Below are 26,578 nucleotides of genomic sequence, written 5' to 3'. Positions count from 1 at the left end.
TCTTACCACCTGGGAGTGAAGTTCCAAGGCTTCCCTGTGTGCTGGATTTCAACCCGCACATGCTCTGGGCTGGGACTCAATTCCAGGGCTCTCAGTTTTACTACCTTTCAAAAGCATAAATATTGTTTTATAATGTTCCTTTGTTGCTGAGTGCATCCATAGTGTCCCTTACAGAAATGTACCCATGAAGGACTGGATGCTGCTCATGGGGTGGCAGCAGAGCAGAGTCGTGTAGCCAAATCCACAGTCTTCTCTCTCGTGGCATCTAGATTTCTTATCTTGCTTATGGAGGCTTCCTAACTAGACAAGAACCAGGAGTTTTGGAACAAGTTCTAAGAGCTTACAGATTTGTTGTCCTTTAGTATTGGTTTGTCTAGAAATTATATTTGTGCACAGGCACGGACCTACAAAGATGAAAAGTGAGATTTCTCAACACCAATTCTGAAAAACACTTCTATTCACTGATGTGAAGTGCTATTTTCAATTATACTATGTTATATTTCTCAAAAAAAAAACACCTCTATTTGGTCTGTTTCTGTTCTTTGGTGGGTTAGAATCATTTATTAATGTTAGGGTATATTTTGTTTTACTTGCATCAGTAAATTATATTTTGTTCTTTTTAAAGAGATGGTGTGCTTCTCATTCATTGTTGGTACATGCCTATCTCAATCTAGAATTATTTTTGAAAGCATTCTAATTTTTATCTCTGGAATATTTAAATTATTAAGATACCTATCTTTTATTGAAAGTTTAATAGAATGCACCAATAAAACACCAGCCTGATGAATTTTAAAGACTAGATCTTTGATTTCTGTTGAAATTCATTGGTTTTTCTTACTTTTCTTGAGTTAATTTTGGGTAACTTATATTTTGTGTAGTAAGGAATTCATTTTGTTTGTTTATTTTACTGACTTACAGTTACAAATTGTTCTCTATTATTTTTTAAGTTCTTTTAATCTGACCTTATACCTTCCTTTCCATCTCTGACTTTGTGATCTTCTCCTTCGTTATATTTGGTTCTTAGATCTAATATTATTTTGCTGTGGTTGAATTATATGATCTAAATAATTTCTTTTTGTGATTTATTTTATGATCACTTAAAATACTCAGTGATACTCTACCATAAACAAGGATAAATGAGCCATTTGTAGGAAAATGGATACACTTTGAGATTATGATTTTACATGAAATAAATCAGAAACATAAGCTTAAATACTGCATGGTTTCTCTTACATGAAACATCCAAATTATAAATAAAGAGCAAAATAAAGATAAATGGGAAAGAATGGTGGGAGGGGGAAGAAGGAGAAGGGAAAATGTAACCAGGAGAGAGGGCAGGGAAAGAGGACATTAAGGTGAAGAAAACTACTTACTAAGATGTGTTATGTATATGCACCAAATCCTCACAATGAATGAAATTATTGCATACTGCAAACATGTACCAAAAATCTAAGTAATAAAAAGCATCTTTCCTCAAGTCAAGTAATAAAAAATATGTTGTGTTTTTGTGTACAAAGAACACAAGTACTCTTGCAAACTTCATTGTGCAGTAACATTTTCTGTCTTTGCCTTGTACTGCCAAGCAGTAGAGCCTATAGGTTAAGAGCACAGGCTCTGGAGTGATCTTGCATATCTTTAAACCTAAACTCTACCCATGACTGGTCACTAGCTGTGGGCTCTCTAGTTAGACACTAAAACTCCCTCTGGGCCTAGTTTCCCCTCTATAAAAAGGAGCTAATAATAGTATCCACGTCACAGAACTGGGGTGGAGGTTGCTGAATTAATGCATGTGAAACGCTTGGCGCTTGAAAAATGTGTCAGCACAAATGTATCTAATCAAGCTGTGTGACCCGACCTGCTTTCTTCGATGTGCTGGAGCCTCAGGTGGGAATGAGACACACATTGCTCTTGCAGAAGGACCTTCCAAAGGCTTGTCAGCATCTCCTTGGTGAGAGGAGTGTGCACACATATATTTGTGCATGCACGTGTGTGTGCACACCTGTGTGAATCAGTGTCCTGCTATCCCATGCCACCATCTCATATTGCAGTGTACAAAGTGAAGGTCTTATGCAGCTCATTCTAAATTGCTTTGGGGTGTCTCAACCAATTCCTTTATGATACACCTTATGTGCTGGACCCACATGATTAGCAATAACAGTAATATTTTGAAATATACTAATAATAGCAAGAAAAAAATTACAATACTCATGATTGCCAGTGCTCATCTTAGTTTTCTCTTTCCTGAGACAATATACCCAACCTCCAAAGTTAAGGGGGCAAAAGTTTACATAGCACACACTGTGTAGAGGTTTCAGTCCATAGTCAGCTGGCTCTTTGGCAGAGAGGCTTGGCAGAGAGGCATTACAGAGGGGAAAACAGTTCACGGCAGGCAGAAGACAGCAAAAACAAGCAAGCAAGGAACCTTAGCAGCTATTTTCTGCACATTTTGTACTCTGTCCAGGCTATTGGGATTAGGTGGTGCTGAGCCAATCATTGGGCTGATTTGGTGATCATCCAACCTTAATCCCAGCAGCACACACTCGAGATTCTGCCATCTCTGAAAAAGCCCCACCTAAGTCATCACAGTGCTCTGGTGGCCAGAACCCCCAGGAACACAGTGGTGTTGGAGCTGTTAGCAAGGAACCTCTGGGGTTCTCTAGCCTGGGTGCCTGAGACCTGGAGGGAGTTGTGCTCTCCTGGGGGGTCTCCTCTGGGAGTGGCGATTGCCTCATGTCAAGCAGCAGATCAGCAGGGCACAGGCTGTGCACCTCAGGGACTTGCATGTGCATGGGTCGTGCTCCAGAATGTTAAAATAACCATTGCTGTATTTTTTTCAGAAAGTGTTGCAGATGTACACTAGAAAACAGAGTAAGCCTAGGCATCTTCAAGGCCTTCTGGTCTGCATTGTTATTCACAAATTAGTTTCTGGCAAATATTTTTATTGCACATTCAAATCAGCCCACGATTCTGCAAGTAACAGAAAACTCCATTTAAAAGAGAATGGCTTTTTTTTTTCCTTTCCTTGATTGTTTTGTAAATTCTAGTATGAACATTTAACCAGACATCTACCCTCATAGCACATTTTAAGTGAGTAATACAGTGTTGCTGCCTACAGGTATGCGGATATGGACTGGCTCCAGAGAGGGCTTTGCTTTCCACCATGGGGAAGTCTGGGGGCCTGTGCGAGGGTCAGGATGGCCAGGAGGCTCAAGGCTTCCAGGACCAGCATGGGTGCTGCTGGCCTCCCCTTGCATGTGCTGGAGGCTCCTCTGCAGCCCCCTGAAACACCCACACTGTGCCTCAAGATCCAAGAGGGGAGGGCGGAGCCCTCCAGAACCCCCCTCTGCCCCTGCACCTCGAGCCTGAAGCTGCGCAAGGATGTGAAAGGCCAGAGTGCTATGATTGGTGAGACCAAAGAAGGATCCTTTCCTTCTTATTTCTTGCTGAACTTATCCCTTGGTATTTTGTTTTTTGCTGCTGTTAATGATGCCTTTTCTTCTATTTTCTAACAATACCATTAAAATGTGAGTTACTGATTTCTGCAAACTTCTTTTATAATTTGTTGATTTGTTGATACCTTAATATTTCCATGAACTCAGTGATCCAGGTATACAAGCTTGCAATCTGCATATACTTCTTTTTCTTCTGTGCAATATGTGTATTTTCATATTTAATTTCTTACCCAGTGGCATTGCTTAGAACTTTGGAAGACATTATTGAAAGAAATGATTGTGGAAGTCTCTTCTCCATTGCTGGTTTTACTAAGAAAATGGGTTAGGCCTGTCTGAAATCACTGTTGTGTACAGAAGAACCCACGAGGGTGCACAGGTGGTAGCCAGGAACCTCTGAGGTGCTTTGTGTGGTTCCTAAATGACAGCACGGTCTTAGGTGCAGACCGGAAGCTCTTGAAACAGGCATAAAAGTCACATCATGAGTTAGAATACGGACCACACATAATCTTTCGTGCCTCTAAATTAACAGATGACATTTTAAAATCAGTGTTTTCCTTCCTGCTCACCATGACCCTGTTCAATAATCTCCTCATTGCTAGGAATGAACTTAGCTCTGTTCTACCCAGATTTGCACTTGGCAATGAGCAGCAGGAGGCTCACCACAGAAGAAGCTTTCTGAGGAGACAGACCTCCCTGGTACCTTGAACATCCACAACACCAGCCTGCGAGAAGCAATGGCGTGGATATCAGACAGTACCTTGAGGACCCTGGATATGGATGTCAGCTTCTAACACATGTTGTAAGTAGGAGTATGAATGTGCAAAGGCCGACTGCTTTTCCATTTAGACATGGCAAGCCAGGGTGGATAGCACTTGAAATTCCTTTTTATCTGTGCCCCTGCCTAACCAGCTCCTTGGGAGCAAGGGCTGTCTTTCCCAAACTGTGATGAGAACTGCCTGAAATCTGGCTGCTGAGAGCATACCTGGTGAGAGCATGTTGGATGACTCTGTGCATGCTGCAGATGCCACGGCTCAGACAGAACAGACAGGATGTGACCACAGAGAACTCAGGCCACCTGTGCAGCCCATTTTCCAGAAAGGAAGCTTGGTAGAATTTCTTCCCAGAGGAAAAGTACCTAGAGATGGCTTCTCGTCTTCCTCCCTTTGATTCCAACAACCACCTGGGCAGTCTTCTCATGCCCACACTCCCCAGCAGCGAACTCTAGAAGACCTTTCGTAACTCAGGCCCTGAAGTCCCGGAATCCCATACTCAGCTTCTGTCTGACTGTTCACATCGCGGGTTCTGGCATCCACCTGGGCCCCTCGGTGTGGATTTGGAAATCTCCATGCACTGTGGCTATGCCTCTGGAAACAAGTCTCTCATCATGAGCCCAAACAGAGCTTGTGAGCATGTGGGATCATCAGGTCTCATGGTGTGCTGGCTCCCCTGGAGAAGCGGATGTGTACATGCACACAAGTGTGTCTGCATACACGTCCTCATCCAACATACACAAAAGTTACCCTTTGCTGATAGAAGGGCACCTGGTGCACTATTTACAAATAATAATATACAACAGTGCATTTATAAATTCCATCTAATCCATTGATTCTCACAGAGTGGTTCCATTGATTTTTGGAGGAACTCTTGTATTTTTTATGAAGCAGTTAGGCCACAATTTGATAAATGCAGCTGCATCCCAACCCTAACAGGCTCACAGTCACTACATCAGACAGGTGACTTTGTGTTACACTCACCTTCTCATATGAACAACATTCATTAGACTAAAACCTGCTCTTCTGCATTAATTTCAATGCATTATCAATATTTTCTCTATTACTTAAGTATTTCTATTACTAAGTATTTCTCTATTACTTTCTAAAGTGTAGAAAATCTGCAAGGTGATAAGTCCAGTCCTGGCTGGCTGCACTCATGCTTTAGGTTCTTCTAGCAGAGATGATTTTGAGCTATCAGTAGAGTATCGCTGAAGGCAGAGTTGGGGAGAGCAGCAGTCATTACCTGGTATTTGCACCATATGGATGCAACAGTCCTGCAACCTACATGTCATAGTAAAACACACGAACTACCAGAGGGGATGAATTTTGAGTACTGAGCATTTCTCTTTTTAGTAGACTTTATTTAATTGTAAGTTTACAAGATAGTCTAAGATAATGGCTGTTTTGACAATAGACTGGAATAATTTCAGAAAACCTAACAGTAAGATCTCACACGCTATTAGGAGCCAGTTTCAACACACTGCTGTCCAGCATCCTCCATATCACAGAAAGGCTAAGCTTGAAGAACCTTATCAAAGACTTGTACAATTTATGCTTCTTAAGGATGGAGAAACTGCAGCCTCAGGCTGTCTGAGAATGAGAGGAAGTCTAGTGTTCTGGGCAGCTCCATGACAGGTCCATGTCACCTGCTCTGGGCCTTGCTCCTTCTTGTGTGGCCCCAGTAGGTCTTGGGAGCCAATGGAAATGCAGAATCTCAAGTCCTACCCAGACTGCCAGGGTCAGGATGACAAAACCTCCAGGTGATTCGTATACATCAGCATTTGAACTGTAAACCCGTAGCTCTGATACAGGCTATCCATGTGAATCATCTTTATTGGGGGTTATGAGGGACTGACCAAGTGCCTTTGCTCTGAGGTATCCCTCAGCCCTTTAAAAATCTTTTAAATTGTTTTTGTTTTGAGACAAGTTCTCACTAACCCTCTAAGTTGCTCAGGCTGGGCTCAAATTTGTCCTCCCAAAGTGCTGGGATTACGGTGTGTGCCACCAAGCCCAGCTACCTGGGGTATAAAAATTCTCACACTGTCCCACCCTCTGAAGTTGCCAAGCCTAAGCATAGATGTTTTTAAAAGGTGCCCAGATGATTTCTCTGTGGAGTCTGGGGCAAATTCCCTCCAGGACTCCCAGAGCTGCTGAGGCTGACTTTTCCAGAGAAGCGGGATATGGTGAACATACCTGAAGGTGGACCAGGTGGTGGTGGCTGGAACTAGGTGGGGAAGCTGCCTGGAGCAGAGTCCCAAGGCCTGGCCATGCCCAAGACTCTCAGAAGCCCTGTCTCCTCCTGAGCAGCAGAGACAGCGCTCTCAACATGTCCACACCAGTGCCCTGTGCCCCTGGGAATCGAGCAATGGGGAGGCCGCAGAGGCAGTGAACAGACAGTGGTCTCTTGCCGATGTATGCTGCTGTCTCTGCACTGCTCCTCTGTGTTCATTCTAAAGAGGTCCCATTGTAGGTGTCTTTTCCACATAAAGTAGCAATATTTCGATTACTGTCTTCCTATCCTCCTCTAAAGACTCATAAGGAAATGGGTTTGTCTTTTAGATTTAAAGCACTTTATAAAAATACTCAGCAAGTATTTCAGCAAAAACAAATATCCCTAAATAGCTGCCCCATGCAGTATAAGTCATGATCACCCGCGTTCCTTTAAAATGCTGAAAATAGTCTTGGCTCTTGGCTCCCTCTGTGGAGTGTGCTTATTTAGCTAACCTAGTTAGAAGCTGTGAGCTTATGCTTTTGGGTCCTGTAAGAGCCTTGCATTTTTAAGATAATCTTATCTAAAAACCCACTCTTCTCCCAAAGGAGGCTCAGAATATGCAAACCTCCAGGAGCTGGCCCTATGCCTGGGAGGGCACGTAGTGGGTTCAGACCAGGGCAGGGTCTGCACAGATGGGCTGGGGTGCCCCCTGATGCATCCACTGGGTTGCATTCACCTGCTTGACAGGATGGCATCACTGTATAAGTGTTCCCCAAGGCAAAGTCCCTGAGTTTTCTACCACTCCGTTAGAACAGCAGATGTGGTGGGCCAGTCCTATATTTCAGTCTGATTCCTGTCATGACCCCACAGCTCTGTCATTAGTATGTGGAGTGCCAGCCATGCCCAGCTCATTGTAACCTGCTGAGTCAGATGGACGCAGTTATTCGCCAACCCCAGTGGGATGATGGTTGGGGTGGGAGACCCAGCTATTGGTTAAGGTCCAAGTCAGAGCTATGACAGGGACCACTCAGCAAGGGAACCAGCTGTCGGGGTGCTGGGAGCTGACACTGGAGCAGAAGATAGCAGGTGGATGTGGTGTGGAGGAGCAAAGGTGAAGTAGCCTTGCACCCGTGCATCCTTGGCTAGGCTGCCTATGCGTGGACACAGGTGGGCCAGGCTGCTCCTGGCAGGCATGGGGCTCTCTGAAGAGCTAAGGGCAAAGGATCTGTGAAAGCGTGGCTTTCTTTACCACAGGCATAATACACCTACAGATAAGAAAATAGGAAAAATGGACAAAGTATACAGAGTAAAATATGACCTAAAACCACCACCCCAACAAACCATTTTACACATTAACCCCTCAAATCAGAGATTCACATGATCCAATATCAGAATAGATATGCTTTTAAAACATTGCTCTCTGAATGTAATCAAAAGCAGTTGACATTTTCACCAAAGATTGGCCTGAAAAGCCAAAGGGGTCCAATTTATAACATAGAAACACTAAGTGAACTGTAATACCTCAGGCATTACAGATGCTTCTAGTGCACCCAGTGTCCCTCTCATCACCTTAACACTACCACAGACCTCAACACCAGGTGTCCACTCCCCAGCCCACTTTAAAGCTTCTCTTTTCTTCTAAAGCATAAATTCTGTGCTCTCATTCCAGTATTAAATTATTCAAACTCATCCCTCACCTCAGACTCGTGATTTCTTCCTGTGCACTATGCAGTTCTGGCCGGGAGTTCTGTATAACAAACATTCCTTCTCAGGAACCTGGGGAAGCAGGAGGATTCCCCAAACCAAAGCACCTAATGACAACGTGAATATTCTTTCATTATTTTCCTTATTTTATTAAAGGAAGTAAAAAACATACTGCAATTGCACATCATCTAACATCTTTCAGGAAAAACATCTACAAATTTTTATATGCATTTTTTTTTTACAAAATTGAGATTATACTGTACATACAACTCTTTCTATTGTGGTCTGTGAACTTTGTTTTATCTTCTTTCATCCATCTATTCATTCATTTGTGTTTTTTTAGCAAATACTTATACATTTGATCCTAACCAAAAGGCCAACAAATGATATAGCAAATATTTATTGTAGGCTTAGTATGTGCCAGGTATTGTCACCAGGGACTTAGTGATGAACAAATAGACCCAAACCAATGCCTGCTTAAATCTCAGTCAGTATAAAGAGCTGGGCAATGTGAAGGGAAGGGTATGAACATACCATGTTAAGCAACCTAGCAGTGATCAAGGAGCTCTGCGCTGAGGACTGGCTGCTTCAGTGAGATGCAGTGAGGACAAAACTGGGCCGAGCAGCCTGAGGTCCAAGAGGAGACCACTCTATAGGTAGCACCGGCAGAAGAAAAGCTGGAGATGGACTTGGCATTTTCCCGGAAGTGTAAGCAGGTGGGTATTGCCAGGAATGGCGTGGGGGCAGAGAGAGAGAGAGAGAACTCAGGGTGGTCAGAGCAACTGAACCCTGGGTGGTCAGAGCAACCTGAGCCTGTGCAGGACACCGGTGGAGAGCAGAAGGGGCTGTGGGCCTTGATTTCAGATGTGTTAAGTTAGACTCTTTAGCAGCCCCAGTGGAGAATGAAGAGGTGTAGTTGAGAACAAATTCTCCTATGTCAGTAAATATTTAAGAATATTGTTTCACATTCAAAACACATAGAAGTCTTAGTTACTTTGTGCTCGTTGCTGAGACAAAATACCTGATGCCCAAGTTGGGAAAGGAAAGGTCTATTTCTTACAGTTTTTGGAGGTTTCAGTCCACATTTAGTTGTCTCCAAGACAGGCAGGCATGGCTGGGCTGCAGTTCATGACGGCCGCCCACAGCAAACTCGAACCAGCAAAGAGAAAAATACACCTTCTTCCTGCCATTACATTACATTCTGGTTCCACCCCTATGTGGGTGGAGCACTGACACCATCAATCCAAGCACTATACAATGAACCATCACAAATGAACAATGCAAACTCATGAGTCCTGGGCGACACAAACACAAACCATGACAGAAGGGGACATAATGAAAATTAAGTTTGTTTCCCGTTCCTACCCGCTCAGCCACGTCCCTGATCTGGATGCGTTCTCTACCAGTGTTCTTACAGCGGTCCGGATGCTGCAGGTTCCTTGCTTAGGCTCGCGTTTCCTTTCACCCTGACCATGTGAACACAGTCTCTGCCACACACCTGTCACCACATTGCGTGTCTGCCAGTGTCCCGCAGAAGAGGGTGAAGCCTGGCATTCTCTAGAAAGTTACACTCTTTCCATAGTTTCTGCTTTATGAATATGGATGAAGTGTACACACTTTTAACAAACCCAGTTTGCAGACTTTAAGTTGCTATTCCAAAGCACTATTGAAATATACTATGACCTTTTATATATTTCATTAAATATCCAGTTACACTTATAAAATATTTAAAACGGATATTTGTTAAGTCAAAGGGTAAATGAATTTTTACTTAGCTTGTTATTGTTGAGTTTTGACATGGCAGTATGCAGGAGGATTTGTTGGCTCTCACCTACTCCAGACAGCATTACCAAAATTGGGGTCATTTCCTATGTGATATGGTATGATCAGAGAAAGTATTTATGCAGTATCTTACAATCCTGTTGTTCATGGCTTCTGTGTCATAATTTGTTTGGTTGGGTTTTTGGTTTTTTTTTTTTTTTTAAGACAGCCTCACGATGTAGTTCCAGCCGGCCTTGAGCTTGCTGCTATCCTCCTCCCTTGAGCCTAGCAGCAAGCTAGCCTCCTGAGTGCCCGGATCACTGGCGTGCACCACCATGCCAAGCTCCTGTGTCATACTTTGAAAGGTCTTCTGAGTTTTTTTTAAAAATAATTCCCACATGTTTTCAAGTATGTTTTTTTAAGTTAAATATTTTATTTGGTGTGAAATAAGGATCCAGTTTTTCTGCCCAAATGGCTATCCAGGTGCCCAATGCTGTCTATTAAATAATAAACATGTATTTCTCCTTGGTTACAATTGCCACTTCCAAGGTATAACAGATTCTTGCATACTTGGGGCTTATTGCTAAACCTTCTATCCTCTTGCACTGTCCTATCTAGTGACATAAATTGTTGCATAAATTTCCTGAAAAGAGGGTACCATCAGGCACAGGACAACTCGGACAAGCGTAGGCTGGTGAGTAACTAACTGGGTTTATCAGAGTGATAGACAGTTGTGGGCTCCAGTGCTACTGAAGTCACCAATCCCTCTGGGCTGGACTACCATTGTTACAGAGCATGACTTGAAATGGCAAAAACAGGACCAAAAGCAAGAAGTGTCCTTGGGGAAAGCTATAGGTTCTGTGCTTCTCCAAAACTAAGACGTACCCAGAAAACAAGCGCTAGCCAGCCATTACCCATTGCCCAGGGTCTAGAGGTTGTGTCTCCTTATTCTCTTGCTTGCTCAGTGGCTTCTCTGTAAGACACGTAAGACCAGGATAAACTGGCTGTTGTGGTCCCGGGTTTTGAAGGCTGATTATTTTCTGGCTAGGTCTTATTTTCAGGAAAACTTGGTACTCTGCTTTCATCTCACCCTTCGTAGGGAACCCTGGATCTCAGCAAGCATGATCTGCCCTCAGAGTGGACAACCTTAAACCTCAGGTTGATGACCTTGTGCTACAGGCTGCACCTCATTCTCACAGTCTGGTGGGTCCCTGGGATCCACTGAACACCTAGACTGGGGAGGGCTGCCCTCAGGATGGAATTACTCTGATTAGGGTGTAGAGGACAATTGTCTTTTCAACAAGGCTGCATTCATTACTCTCACTCTACACATTGTCTCAATATTTAATACAATTAGTCCCCTCTTATTACTTATTTTTTACAAGTTTTCTAGCTTTTCTGGCTTAATAATGTTGTGTTAATGTGCATTTTATTCTATTATATGGGACCATAATCTCTGATTCCATCATAGTTAATGAAATAAAATATTGCTGGCAGCTTTGGTGCTTGAAACTTTTTTCTGCAATAAATTACACTGAACTTTTTCCATAGCTTGAATTATTACTTATTGACAGGCACTAAGAATGGGGCTATTGGCTTTGAACAACTGGGAAAGTCTTGGTACACTAACAACTTTCTAACGAAAAAGTGAGTGACAATTCATATTCGAATAAAATGCCTGTCTAAATACACATCTATGTGTACTAAATATTTTAAGGATTAAAAAATTTCCACTTCATGTTTGAAAAGAGGAAAGTATCTCATTTTTCATAAGTTTATGGAATGCTAGTATTTCTCTGTGAATCAAGTTAGGACTAAAACCCACTTTTACATTATGTGTACATCATTTTTCTTAGATCATATTGTAAAGTTACAATTATAGAATAGCAAACTTACAAATATTTTACAGCAAAGTTAAAAATCAATTAGTGCCCTCTGTCTGTGCTCCTGCTGCTTGTCACATAGCCTGCTAAATTTAGCAGCCTTGACTGTCCACGTCCAACTACTTCTCCGATAACATGCTGGTCAACATGACTGCGTCCAACTTGTGTTTTCCCTTAGTTAGAAGAATATATATTGCTTCTGACTTGCTTCAAGGACTTCATGTCTGGGACAAACTGGCCCAGCCAAGCACACTTCTAACTTTACCTGCTCCACTCAAGCCCCTTCCTCTCCTCCCCAGGATGCTCCTATATTATGGTTAACAATTCCTTTTAAGTGTATCTATTTAGAACTAGCTTGCCTGACAGTATGTGACTTAATTCATGTAAGCAATCATGTAGTAACCTGCCACCAGCCTTTTACTTCCTACTTTCAAACTGTATTTAAACTGAACTCTAAGCTGAATCCTGGCTGGTGATTTGGGGCTGATTCCTAACAACCTGCTACTCTTCAGTGCAAAGAGACTTCCATTCAATTTGATATTGGTTTTTCTGCAACAATACAGTAAGCTTACGAATGGGAGTTTAGAAAGAAAACCCATAGTGCTTTCTCTCTGAAGCAAGTGCAGAACTGCCCAGGGGCCTCACCCCCTCTTATTCATGCGAGCTCATGGGTAAGAAGCGAAATGCCCTTGGCACAAGCTCAGGGTTGAGACCGTCTGGTCTCTTCCTTAAAACAATGCTTTTCAAGAAATAGCACTTCAGCAAAAGCTGTTATTCTGTATTTTTTCCATATTCTCATGAAAAATGAACTGTACTTGGAAAAAAACATGGAATGTGAATTGTTTTTTTTTATTTTAGAGAGATACAAAAATTTCAAAACCCAAGTTAGGGGTAACAATGGTATACACAGTGTGCATTGTTATCTTCAAGTCAGTTATTGAGAGTGCAAATATCTGCATTTAATTATCTGGACAATACTAGCATAAACTTTCTCTTCAATCAGTTCAGAGAAAATCAGTAGTGTAACTATCTTAACTATCTTTTAGGTTTATAGTTTCTTCAGCTTCTCACACTAGTGAGACAATACACACTTACACATCCATCTCTGATTTAGTTCACTAAATCAGTATGTTCTCAGGTTGCATCCATTTAGCTATAAAAGTCTCCAGTCTATATTTCTTTATGGCTGAGTAGCACTCCATTGTATAAAAATACCACATCTTGTTTAGCCATTCCTCAGCTGATGGGCATTTCAGTTGTTTCCAAGATCTGGCTATTACAAATTACGCTGCTATAAACATGGGTGCACATATATAATTGTGCTATGATGTTTTTAAGTGTTCTCAGAAGATACTCAGGAGGCTATCTTCAATGAGACCTCCAATCCTGGCTTTCTGAGGAATCTCCACACTGATTTCCATAGTGGTTGCACCAGTCTACACTCCCAATAGTGGAGATGAGTTCCTTTTTCCAGTGTTCGTTATTGGATGATTTCTTAATAATAGGTGGATTTCTTTCTGGGTTGAGATGGAATCTCAGTGTTGTTTTAATTTGCATTTCTTAAATGACCAGTGATTTTGAACATTTTTTCATATATTTATTTGCCGTTTGTATTTCTTCATCTGAGAAGTGCGTGTTCATCTCAGATGCCCATTTTTGGATTGGATCTTTAAATTTGAGAACACTGATTTCTTTTTAGTTCTTTATGTGTTCTTGATAGTAATCCTTTGTCTGAGGAGCAGCTGGGAAACATTTTCTCTCATATTAGGGGTTGTCTTTTCATTCTGTTGGTGGCTTCTCATGCTGTGCAAAGACTTTTTAATAAGATGAGATAGATCCCAGTTGTTGATTCTTTATGGCAGTTCCTGTGCAATCAGGGTTTTGTTCATAGTATCTTTACCTACATCTATGTCTTGAAGAGTTTTATTTACTTTATCTTGCAGTAGATTTGTTGTTTCTGTTTTAATATTTAGGCCCTTGATCCATTCCAAATTTAGTTTAATTCATGGTGAAAGATATGAGTAAAACTTTAATCTTCTGCAGAGCCAGTTTTTCCAGCACCATTTATTTTTTTAATTTATTTTGAAGAGAATAAAGCCAAATGAGAGAAAACAAAATGAGGTCAGTCAAAACAAAAGGATGGACATAGTACATAACTTAAGACCAAAATACAAGGTGATAAGTAATAGTTACCATAATGTCTCTTGTTATCTTCAGTAGAATTGCCCATATCATCAGGCATAATAAAATTGAACATAACAGTGCAGAATGAAATCAATAAAAACAAAATATTGGATACATTATAGGACTTCAATAGAAGATAATAGTCAAACCAAAATGGGTATCATAGTAAATCTTATTGTCTTCAAAGTAGTTGCCTATACCCTGAGGCTTGATGCTATCAGACAAAACAGATTCAAGTAAAATCAGTCAAAACAAGACAGTGAAAGCAATACAGGGCTTCAAATTAAGTTAATGGGAAATCAAAAATGGTTACTGTAGTATGTCCTGCTATTTTGGAATAGCTGTCCATGCCATCATATGTAGTGCAAGTAGACAGACTGGAACAGAATAAAACCAAACTAAGCAGAGCAATGAAAACAATATGGGTTTCAAATCATGATACAAGATTAACAATGTCCACTGTCTTTCCTTTTTAGACAATTCCTCCCCTTTAACTTTCACAGGGTGTACTGTACATTTTGTATTCCACTAACTCCTTTAGTTTTTAGATTAGGGAGCAACCCACTATTTATTTAAGTGATTCTGGACCTTTTTACCCCTGAGCATGATCTCAAGTTGTATCCATTTACCTACAAGAGTCTCAAGGTTTTCTTTCTTTATAGCTAAGTAGTCTTCCATTGTATAAAACTGTCATGTCTTTACAACCAATCTGCAGCTGAAGGGTGAGCTACCTCTCTTTTTTCTGGTTCTCTGTCACATAGAGCATTGTTTTCTCATCTTTGATTTTCAGTCTATCAACTCTCTTTCAGGTTAATTACATTTCTTATATAAAGCATCTTGATGGACCCTATCTCCTGATCCACTCTGCCTGTGTTTCTTTTTATTAGTGTATCAAAGCCATCTGTATTAGTGATTATGGCCAACCTTCTCTGCCTCATCTCTGCCCTGATATTTTTCTGCCATTGGTTGTCTGTTCCCCTTCATTACAATGTCTGCCCCATTGAGTGAGCCCCCTCTGCTTCTGTTCCTGAAATCATGGTATTTTTTTTCTCTGTCTAGAATGTCCTTCAGTACTTTTTGTAGGGTCATGTTAGTGGTCATGAACTCCCCCAGTTCCTCTTTGTCATGGAAGCATCTTGTTTCTCTATTAATTTTAAGAGATAGTTTTTCAGGGTACATCAGTGTGGGTTGGAGGTTATTTTCTTTCAAGTCTTGGAATACTTTACTCCAAGCTCGTCTTGATTTGATGGTTTGTGATAAGAAGTCTGTTGTGATTCTCATGGGTTTTCCTTTACAGGGGATCTGTTTCTTTTCTCTGATAGCTTTTTATATCCTGTTCTTGTGGTGAATTTCTGGGATCTTGATTATGATATGTCTGGGTGTAGATCTATTTTGGTTATAGCTGGCTGGGACTCTGTATGCCTCATATATCTAAATATCATTTCTTTTTCCTATGCTTGGGAAGTTTTTAAAAAATTATTTCTGTAAATAGCCTTTGTCTTTCATTCGTGTTTACCCTTGCTTCTTCACTCACATTTTTAATTCTTAAGATATAGATCCTCTTGTCATCTTTTAGCCTTTGTATTGTTCCTTCTTGGTTCCTTGTTATTTTTAAGAGATCTTTCCTTTCAGGATTGCAAGTTGCAAACCTGTCTTCAAGGTCTGAAAGTCTGTCTTTAGTTTCTTTTGAGCAGTTTTGCCAGCTTTCAGTGGAGTTTTTAATGTCCTGGTGATCTCTTTGAATCTATTTCATGTATCCTAATTTTTTTTATATTCTTCATCACAGGTTTCCCTCCTTTTTCTATGCTCCTCTATTCTCCCAATTGTGTTTTCTTGAGAGGTACTTAGCATTTCTTTTACTATTTTTCTTATAGCTTCCTTTAGTTGTATTAGTATTTCTGTTTTAAGTTCTTTTATAGTTTCATGAAGTTGTTTCTTTATGTCAGATGCTGTTGCTTCAGAAACTTCAGGTGTGCAGCTCCTGATCTCTTCTGTGTTTACCTCTCCTGGGCCAGCACTGCTTGGGTTGGAGGCTGGAGACTGCTTTTTGCTTCTTCCTCTTGTCATGTCCCTGGTTTCTTCCAGACAAGTGGGTAGTGGGGTCCCTGGCACTTCCTGTATTGGTTATAATTACTCTGAGGCATGCTGGTTAGGAATTGCTGCCTTCCCTAATCTGCTGGTGACTACTGGAATATAAGCAGGAGCAGGGCAGGCTGGCCCCTCCCTTCTGAGCTATATAACCACTAGGAGTCTTCACCATGTTTGTGTGTGCTGCACAGTTGGAGTTCGCCAGGGATAGCTTTAGGGAAACCTCAGCCTTGGCTATTGGATCGCGCACAGGGGCAGGACTTAATTCAAGCAATTTTCACCAGTCTGCTGTGTTAGGAGAGGCTGAATGAAGCCAGCTGAAGTCCTGGGTTTATCCTGCCTGACTTCAAAATGGTGCCTGGTCAATTGCCCACTCCCGTGGGAGGACTGAGTCTCCCACACTTACCACGGAATCAGTGCAGTTCTCCCATCTGCAGCTCTCCTCTGTGATTCTGTCTTCTCATTGAGGCCTTCTGGCTTGCCAGCCCCAAACCATGCATCTCCAGATTCCAGTGGTATTCTGTACCCAGTGGGATTGGCTCCAGTGAGAGCACATCTGGTTACTTCTGTTTAAGTTTGTCTCTTTCTTTCTTTCTTTCTTTCTTTCTTTCTTTCTTTCTTTCTTTCTTCTTTCTTCTCTCTCTCTCTCTCTCTCTCTCTCTCTCTCTCTCTCTCTCTCTCTCTCTCTCTGTCTCTTCACTTTAGTTTCTTCCTGGGTTGAGAGGACCCATTTCTCCCCCTCCGGTGTTCTCCAGGATGCTACATTCCAGCATCTGGGCTGTTTCTCTGACAGGCTTTTCCCTTTGCTGCTTGCTGTTCTGCCGTCTTTCCATGTCCAGCATCATTTATTAAAGAAGATTCTTCCAGTGAATATCTTTGTCAAAGATAAGGTGGGTTAGTGTGTCGGAGTTGTTTCTGCATCTCCTAATCTGCTTCACTGGTCTTTGGATATGTTTTTTATTCAGTACTATGCTGCTTTCATCACAGTAGTTTTATAATATGATTAATTTCAAGTCATGGGTTATGATACCTTTGTTTGCCTTTGTTTCCTGGGATTTCCTTTGCTATTCTAGGTCTCTTCTAGTTCTAGGTGAGTTTTAGGATTGTTTTCTTTAATTCTGTGACATAAGTTATTGGAATTTTGATTGGGATTGCATTGAATTTGTACAACAGTTTTGAAAGTATGACCATTTTCACTATATTGGTTCTTCCTACCTAAGAGCACAGAATATCTCTCCATTTTCTAACATCTTTTTTCAGTCTCCTTTTTCAGAGTACTGTAGTTTTCAAAATAGAGTTCTTTTACATCCTTCATTAAATTGATTCCTAGGTAGTTCATTTTTGGGGGTGCTATTGCAAAAGGTGTTTCGTACCTGACCTTAACTTTGTAGCTGGCTATGCTGCTGAATTTGCTTAATAAATCTATAATTTCCTTTTTGGAAAGGAAATTATACTCTTCTATGTAGAGTAGCATGTCATCTGCAAATAGCAATAGTTTAATTTCTTTCTTTCCTATTTTTATTCTATGTATTTTTCTCTTGTCTAATTGCTTTGGTTAAATTTTTCAGTACTATGTTGAACAAGAGTGGATACAGTGGAATCCTCCTTGTCTTGTTCCTGATTTAGAGTAAAAGCCTTCAGTGTTTGACCATTTCATATAATGGTAGCTGCTGGTTTCTCAGAGATAGCTTTTAACAGATTGAGATAAAGACCATCTATTTCAGTTTTACATAGGGTTTTTAATCATGAATGGGTGCTGAACTTTGTCAAAAGCTTTTTCTGCATCTATTGAGATGATCATATAACTTTTGACCTTGGCTCTCTTAATATGGTATGTTATATTTATTGATTTATTTATGTTGAATCACTCCAGAACCCCTGGGATGAATCACATTTGATCATAATGTGAAACTTTCTCGATGATTTGCTGTATTCTCTTTGCCAGTGTCATGGTTTATGTCTGTGGCCCCCAGGCCTCATGCATTTGCATTGTGCATTTGTGATTGGTTCATTGTCTAGTGCTTGGATTGATGGTGTCAGTGTTACACCCACATAGGGGTGGGAGCCAGGATGTGATGTAATGGCAGGAAGAAGGTGTGTCTTGCTCTTTTCTGGTTCCTGTTTGCTGTTTGCAGCCGCCGTGAGCTGCGACCCAGCCATGCCTGCCTGTTTTGGAGCCAACTGAGTGTGGACTGAAACCTCCAAAAACTGTAAGAAATAAACCTTTCCTTTCCCAACTTGGGCATCAGGTATTTTGTCTCAGTGAGGAGCATAAAGTAGCTAAGACAGCCAGTATCTTAGTGAGGATTTTTGCAACAATGTTCATTAGGGAAGTTGGCCTACAATTCATTTTCTTAGTTGGGTGCTTTTCTGGTTTTTGTATCAGGGTAATGCTTACTTCCAGGAATGAATTTGGGGGCATTGCTTCTCTTTCAATTTCATTAAAGAGTTTAAGAAGCAGTGGTGTTAAATATTCACTAGATTTCCTGTAGAATTCATCAGTGAATTTATCAGGGCCTGGACTTTTCTTTGTTGATAGGTTTTCAATTGTATCTTTAATTTCATTTATTGATACTGGGTTATTTAGAATTTTTATATATTCTTTATTCTGCTTTGGCAATTCATATATATCTAGGAAATGCCCATTTCTTCTATATTTTCCATCTTGTTAGAATACAAGTTTTCAAAGCAGGTAGAGATGATCTTCTGGATTTCTGCAGGTTCTGTTGTGATTTCACCCTTTTCATTTCTAATTGCATAAATGTGAGTCTTTTCTTTTTTTGATAAGGTTGGCTAAGGACGTATCAATTTTATTTAATCTTTCAAAGAACCAGCTATTCAATTTATTGATGCTTTGTATTGTTTTTTAGTCTCCAAGACATTAATTTCTACTGTGATCTTTATAATTTCATCCCTCATACAAGATTTTGGCTTAATCTGCTTTTCACTTTCTAGAAGTTTGAAATTCACCAGTAAGTTGTTTAAATGCACTTGTTGTTTTCCTTATATGGGTATTTACTGTTATAAATTTCCTTCTTAGGACTGTTTTCATTGTGTTCCATAGAGTACAGTATGTTGTACTGTCATCATTTATCTGTAAAAATTGCCCAATTTCTTCTTTAATTCTTCTTTAATTCTGTCTAACCCATTGGTTTTTTAGGATAGTAGTACTTAATTTTCATATGTTTATGAAGTTCTTGTGCTTTCTTTTGCCATGTATCCAATTTCAATGCATTGTGGTCTGGTAGTATGCACAGGATAATTTTAATTCCTTTGCATTTACCTAAGCATATTGTATTTTGGAGAACATCCTATGTGCAGCTGAGAAGAATGTGTATTCTGATGTTGTGGGGTCACACACTCTATAGATATCTACTAGCTACATTTGTTCAAAAGTTTGATCCAGTTCTAATATTTCATTATTGATTTTTTGTCTAGTTCATCTGTTTTTGTGGTAGTGGGGTATTAATGTCTCCCAATTCAATTGTATTAGGACTTATTTGATTTTTCATGTTCATTAGCATTTGTTTTATATAGTTGGGTGCACTGGTATTTGTTGTATACATATTTATGATTCTTATCTCTTCCTCTTGGATCATTCCCTTTATGAGGATGTAGTGACCTTCTTGGTCTCTCTTCAGTCTTGGTCTAAAATTCACTTTTTCAGCAAATAGAATAGCTACCCCTAGTTTTTTTCTAGGTTTCTGTCACATGGAGTATTGTTTTCCAGCCTTTGATTCTCAGTCTATGAATTTCTTTTTGCATTAAATGTGTTTCTTGTGTGCAGCATATTGTTGGATCTGGCTTCTTGATTCATTCTGCCAGTCTGGGTCTTTTGATTGAGATCATTAACGTTGATGGTTATAACCATCAATATGTATTGACTTGTCCATGTCATGATTTTTCCTGTTGTTGGCTTCGCTCTTTTTCTCTTTCCTCTAATTATCTGCCTTGCAATGGATTCCTTCTGTTGAGGTTCATGGGGCTGTAGTCCTTATAATCTCTTTCTGGAATGTTCTTCAGAACATTTTGGAGTGCTGATTTGGTGGATAAATTTCCTCAGCTGTTATTTGTCATGTAAGTATCTTATTTCTACATCAGTTTTGAAAGATAGTTCTGCAAGGTGCATCAGCTGGGGTTAAAAGTTGTTTTCCTTGAGGTGAGAGTTTCTGCTAAGAAGTCAGCTGTGATTCTGATGGACTTTCCTTTATAGGTGACTTGTTTCTTTTCTCTCACAGCTTTTAATATTCTATTTTTACATTGAATTTCTGGAATTTTGACTATGATATGCCTGGATGTAGATTTTTTTTGGTCATAGCTAGTTAGATTTCTATATGCTTCACTTACTTGTATGTCAAATTCTATTTCTCTATCAGGAAAGTTTTCCATCATGATAGCTGTGAACATTTTCTTGATGTCATTTGTGGTATCTCCTGCTTTTTCATTGAATCCAATCAATCTTGTTAATCTTCTTTGTCTCATCTAGCAGCTGCTGAATTGGTTTCTCATGTTCCTTTGCTAGTTTTGAGAAGTCTTTCATTTCCTGGTTACTCACTGCAAGCCTGTCTCCAATATCTGAGATCCTGTCCTCACACTGGCCTAATCAACTTCAAATATTTTCAAAGGAATTTTTGTTCTCCTGGATATCTGTATGAATCTGTTTCTTGGGTTGCATTTCTTTCATTTTCTGAGTTTTCCTAATTTTTTTGAGCTCATCTATTTTTTTTTTTGTTTGTTTGTTTATATCTGGTCTAGCACCACTAACCATGTTCTTTATTTTGGATATCATCTCTGTAGTTATCTGAGAGATTATTTCTGATTTTATTTTTCCTGAGCCTCATTCAATTGCTTTTTTGTTGTTACTTCAGAGAGGCCTGGTGGGAGGCTTTCTGATCACCTCACCTTATTACCCACTGGATTTGCACTTAGCAAACTTGATGTCTCTGGTTGCATTTTGTTTAAGTGTCTGCTTGTTTTCTCTTATTTCTTCCTTTCTTTTTTTAAGTTTCATTCTGGGGGGATGCTCATAAATTGCCTATAGTAGGTTGTTTTATTGCTGATATTTAGAATCCTTATGTGATGACTACTCCTCAGAGGTATCTTCTGGGTATAGTTGGTTTTTGGGTTTTGAGTCTTTTAAAAGATCTTAGCTCTTCAGTTTGTTGGAGATGAGAAGTTGTTTTTTTGGCTCAGCCCCTGGTTCTTTGGCACTGTGCCACAGTATTTTCTGTGACCCTTAGTCAATTTTGGTTATGGAATACCAGGACCAACAGCTGTTTAGAACTATTAAGCCAATTTTGGCTGTAGTGGTACCAACAGCATCACACAGCCTAGAAAATAACAGACTGAGATAACCCTTAATTTGCCATTTTAACTGTATGAACTAGATCTATGGTTATATAACACAATCTAAAACAAACCAGAAACTTATATGCAGTATACAATGATATGTCAATTGGTATGTCAATTTTGCCCTTGGAGGTTAAAATTTAATATAGTTTAAGGAGAAAACAGAGAACTGGAAGACAGGAAGAGATTAAAAGTAAAGTGAGAGGGCCAAGGGAGATCACACGAACTTTGGGAAGCTGGTGTAGAAGACTGAAGGGAAAGAATGCAGCAAGAGGTGAAAAGGACAGAATGGAGCCACAGGGAGGCTAGAAACCATGTTCACACTTATATAAAATAAGGCCAAACATGGAAGAGAAAGAAAAAAAAACAATAAGCAAACAAAAACTAAGATTCAAAGACAAGCATGAGAGAGCGGAGGGAGAAGACAGAAAAAAGTCTGCTTCCAGGTTTGTCCAGGTCTGTCGCTGGCAGACAAGCTGTGGAGACAGCCTTGATCCGTGTAAGTCTGTCCCAGCACACCAGCAGCAGCTTTTTGGTGGGGTGGTGCACTTTCTGGTGGAGACCAGTTACATTGGTTCGCCTTCTTTCCAGCACTTTCCATGCATCTGAGCCCTTCTGGGAGCCACTAGAGGGAGCCAGTTCTGAGTTCTGATCTCAAGCTGCGCATCTCCAAGATGCCTCCAGGCCAGCTGTTTTCTCCTGCTGCAAGAATGAGACCCCTGCATTCCCCACTCCTGCATTCACCACCAGTCAGTGCAGTCCTTCACGTCCTCAGCTCCCCTCCACATCCACTGGTCCCCTCAGTGCTGCACCTCTCTGCAGAGGCCTCTAGGATCACCAGCTGTCACCGTCACCATGACTGTGCACCCACAGGTTTGAACTGCTCTCATGCAATGAGTCCTGTCTCAGGGACAAGACACCGCCAGCTACCTCCTTCTTCACTGAAGTTTCTCTCTTTACTTTCTCCAAGGGCTTCAGTTCAGGCCTCAGATTCTTCCTGAGTCCAGGGAACCCATTTTCTTCCTTCTTGTCCTTATGTTGCTATATTCCAGAGTTTGGACAGCAACTCTCAGTAAGGCTGTTGCCTCTGCTGCTTACCGCTCTGCCATCTTCCCAGACCAGAATCTGGATTTGTGAGCATCTATACCTCCCTAAGGCTGATCTTATCAGAAGCAGCCTCATCCGCACATTGGCAGAGCCTATTACTCTCAATATTCTCTGTTCCCTGGGAAGACATGCTTTGTCTGTGTGTAGAAATTAGGGCTAAAAGGGCCTCAGGGATTTGTTTCTCCCTAGGATCAACTAAGGTCCTGGACCCAAGGAGGAAGTGGCCCCAGCCTGGAAAAGCAGCACAGACCCAGATGCGCTCTGGGCCCCAGCCTTGGCCCATCTTGTTCTCCACAGTGAGCTCCAGTCCCACCTGCAGCTTCTGGAGCTGTGAGCCAAAGTAAACCTTAAAGGTAACTATCTCAAGGACTTTGTTATAGGGGCAGAAAGCTGACTCACACAGTTCCAGTTTCAAGGTAACAAGAAGCAGATGACTGAAAGAGAAAAAGCAAATCTCCATGCTAAGATTCCTGACTAAATCAAGACACAGGCTGCATTCATGCATAAACCCTAAAACTGTCAGTAGAGTTTTGGGGACTTTTAAGGTTGATGGTCTATTTGTCCACACAAACTCAGGAATAAATCTCAGCATTACTGAGAAAACTGGGCAACCAGACACTATGGAGATGTAGTAAGAAATACTCTGCTTCACTTTTGACTTATTCTTGCTGGAACTGAAGCTGAACCTAAATTAAAAATCTGCTGTTTCTTGCAGGTAGCACATGAAGAGCAGTGGTTCTCAACAACTGGGAGTGATGCTGGCTCGCAGAGAACACTAGGCACATCTAGAGGTGTGCTGTTGTCCTGGCTGTGGAGCGAAGGCACTGAGGCCCCCATGTGTGGGTACCAGGGCTGGGGCTGTGCGATCCCCACAGGAGACAATCTTACAGCAAGAATCACCTAATGCAGTCACCAGCAGTGTGGGGTCGGATACGTGTGTTCTACAGCAAGCTGAACCCTCAAGAAATATGAGAGCTGAAAAACCCTGTTAAATGACACTGAGATGCCATCATGATCCACTTTCTTTAACAAACAAGTGGAATAAAAATGGGAGGGGGGGACACTTAAATCGACCTTTTAGAGAAAATAACATGTGTGGACATCACTTGAATTCTGATTCAAAATGACTGTAAAGAAAATTTTTGAGGTATCAAGGGAAATTCAGGCATGGCTGTTATTAGATAATACTAAGAAAATTGCATTAGATGTGATATTAATGTAGTTTATTTTATGAAACATTAACTTTTTATAAGTGAATGATACAAGAGAGGGGATATGCTTTTTTTAAAAAGCACTTCTCAAAGCACAGGGAGCCCCGAGACTCTTTGCAGGGATTTATGTTACGGTATCCTTTACCTTGCTGACCACTTGACATTGGACTGATGGTGCAGAACAGTGAACGGCACTGCTGATGTCTCTGCAGACACCAAAGTGGTCTCAGGGACCATTCCAGCAGCCACGGACTCTACAGCACCACCTGGTTTGAGGAAGAAACAAATTAAAAATGAAAGGCATCCCGCTGCACTGAAGCTTGCACTGCAGCATCTTTTGCTCTTTCTCAAGGTGTGACAGCAGCACTTCACCTAAGGGTGGCTGTGGTCTCCAGAGGTAGCAGGTGTCTGTTTTTTGGGTTCAAGCAGAACCAGATGTTTTTGCCATGGAACATGATGTTTACTTGAAAAACTAACAGGTGAATTATGGTCAATTCAGACTTGGGTATTTTGGCAGGCATTTTTTTCAAAAATCCACAGTCAAGTGTTATTTTAAATAAAATGATGAACAAAATTTGTGTCCAGTAATAAAACTGAAGCTTTCAAATGAAAATTCAAATTTGATAAAAGATGTATTTGAGAGCTTGCCATAATATAAAGGTGTTCTGATGAGATTTTCTACATTAACAAATATAATTTTTGCATCTTGCATCATAAATAGGCTGGCATTTGGAAGGGCTGTAACCCCAGGCCAGCCAGAGTTTTCCAAGTGGCCAATGCATGAAGAAACAAAGTCATGCACAGGTAAAAGATCCCCGCAGAGTGCAGCAAATACAATGGATTTTCATAACAAAGTATGAAACCTCCAATGTCATTTAGATTCACTATTGCAGATGCCACCAAATGAAGAGAAAGAGTTTACTGGGAAATGTTCTGACAAAGTGGGAGTTTGGTTACTTTTCTCATTACTGGGACAAAATATTTGACACTGACAAGTTAAAGAAAAAAGTTTACTTCAGCTCACAGTTTGTAGAGGTTTCAGTCCGTAGTGTGGGTTCCAAGGCCGGTGGCGTGGCACAAGGGCACTGCAGAGCAGAAACAGTCTATGAAAGGGCAGGTGGGAGGGAGAAGGCAGTGGCGAGCCTGCCTCTTTCCGTTCCTTTGTGTTCCATCGGCTCAAGCCTATTGACTGGTGCCACCCACACCAGGGTGGGTCTTCGTCTTCAGTAAACAGCCAGTACTACGTAATCCAGACGCTGCATACCATTAATCCCTGTATCAAATGCTTAGACCCAATTACCTTCCAAAAGTCCCACCACTGAGCTCATGAGGCTTTGGAGAACATCTAGATACAAACCATGATGATGCCCCAAATGTCAAGTTCTCCTCCCCAAGACAGGTTCAGGGCTTTGATAGGGCAGAGGACGAGGGTACGGGGCAGGGTGACTGGAGTCAGGAAAGTGAAGGGCGAGGTGGCCAGCACTGCCTGGCTCCTCACATGCATGGGCAGAGCGCACTTGGCTTCCTACATCAAAAGGTCACCTGTGGGGCCCAAGTGAAGGCTCAGCATTTTAACCGTTTGAGCTAGTTAAGGTGACTACTAAGTTTGTTACCACAGTCTCATCATGTACAGCAAAGCCAATCAAGCCCGTGACTTTACTGCTGATATAAATGACTGCTAAAATCAGCCATGGAACCAATAACTAGCAGCCAGTGCTGCTGGAGGGTGTGTGCAGGTTTCCCCGAGGTTTCCAAACCAGCAATTCAGATACTGCTGCATCAAATCCAGTGTCAAGAAAAAATATCCACAAATATCTGAAAAGACAACTAAATATGTCTCATTTTCCAGATGCATATCTGTGCGAGGCCAGGTTTCTCTATTTATTTCAAACAACAAATAGTAGCTAACAATGCAGAAGGGGACATTAAGAACCCAGTGTCTGTATTTGACTAGACGTTGAAGAGATTTGTAAAAGGTTAAACAGTGCCACTCTTTTTGTTTCGTAAAATATAGTTTTTATTAAAATATGTCATTTATATGAACAAGTAATAGATGTGTTATTGTTAAACATGTTAAATATTTTAAGGTTTCTCAGTTTTATGAATATAAAATCATCAGCTTTCATGAACAAAAGCTCTTCAGGGTCTCATCATTTTGTAAAACTGCAAAGGAATGTTAAAACCAAAATTTTTGAGAAATCCTAATTTAAAATAGTCTAGATGTAAAATGAAACTAAACCAAGACAACCACAACCCATGACAGGGAGAAGACAGGCACGACCAGCCCAAGCTGCAGTTTCATGACAGCTCTGCAGATTCACTGTGCTACTCTTTCTCCCGGGCATGCTTTGTATTTCTGAAATAAATCTTTTATTAGTCCACATCTGAAGGTTGTGATGGTTGCACCCATCGTGGGAGCTGGTGAGTGTACAAAACACTGTTGTCACCTCCCCTTCTCCACCTCTTCCCTCCCTCCCTCTCTCTTCTTAGTCCCCTTCACTTTGAAAAAGATATATATCCCTGTTTCCTATTATCTTTTCTTTTTTTAAAATGTATTTATACTTTGGGTTTCTCCTATAAGAGAAACCATGCAATGTTTATGCTTGTGTTTCTGATTTATTTCACTTAATGTTATGGTCTCAAGATGCATCCATTTTCCTCTGAATGACTCAGTTTATCCTCCTCCATGGGACAGCAGTATTCCATCAGCCACTCTTTGAGCACGCATCTTGCTGTAACACGGTGGGGAATCACCCCCAGTTAGGAAAGTCCTCAGTGCCCAAGGTGAACCCTTCTTTCCCTACAGGATCTGAAGAGAGGCTCTGGAGAGCACCAGGAGTGTCAGGTCCCAACC

At 41.0% G+C, this 26,578-nt stretch overlaps 1 long non-coding RNA gene across 3 annotated transcripts in view; it reads left to right on the top strand.

Annotated features, from left to right (window-relative positions):
* The window catches only part of LOC111756800 (uncharacterized), a 47,969-nt gene extending 21,873 nt beyond the window's left edge, over positions 1–26,096 (top strand). The window contains exons 1-3 of one of the 3 annotated variants that reach the window (XR_010047882.1): positions 936–4,251; positions 22,703–22,866; positions 23,229–26,096. This is a non-coding gene — a long non-coding RNA (uncharacterized LOC111756800). Of the gene's footprint in view, positions 1–935; positions 4,252–17,849; positions 22,280–22,702; positions 22,867–23,228 lie in introns of those variants that run through there. The other 2 variants (XR_002791220.2, XR_010047883.1) reach the window with 2 other exon arrangements.
* The last annotated feature ends 482 nt before the right edge of the window (positions 26,097–26,578 follow it).

This window comes from Cavia porcellus, unplaced genomic scaffold (assembly GCF_034190915.1).
Source record: "Cavia porcellus strain 051 isolate PalLab524CR breed Dunkin Hartley unplaced genomic scaffold, mCavPor4.1 scaffold_6, whole genome shotgun sequence".
In the NCBI taxonomy this organism is placed as follows: Eukaryota; Metazoa; Chordata; class Mammalia; order Rodentia; family Caviidae; genus Cavia; species Cavia porcellus.
Note: the sequence above shows the minus strand (reverse complement) of the source record. Positions and strands in the feature narration are given on the sequence as shown.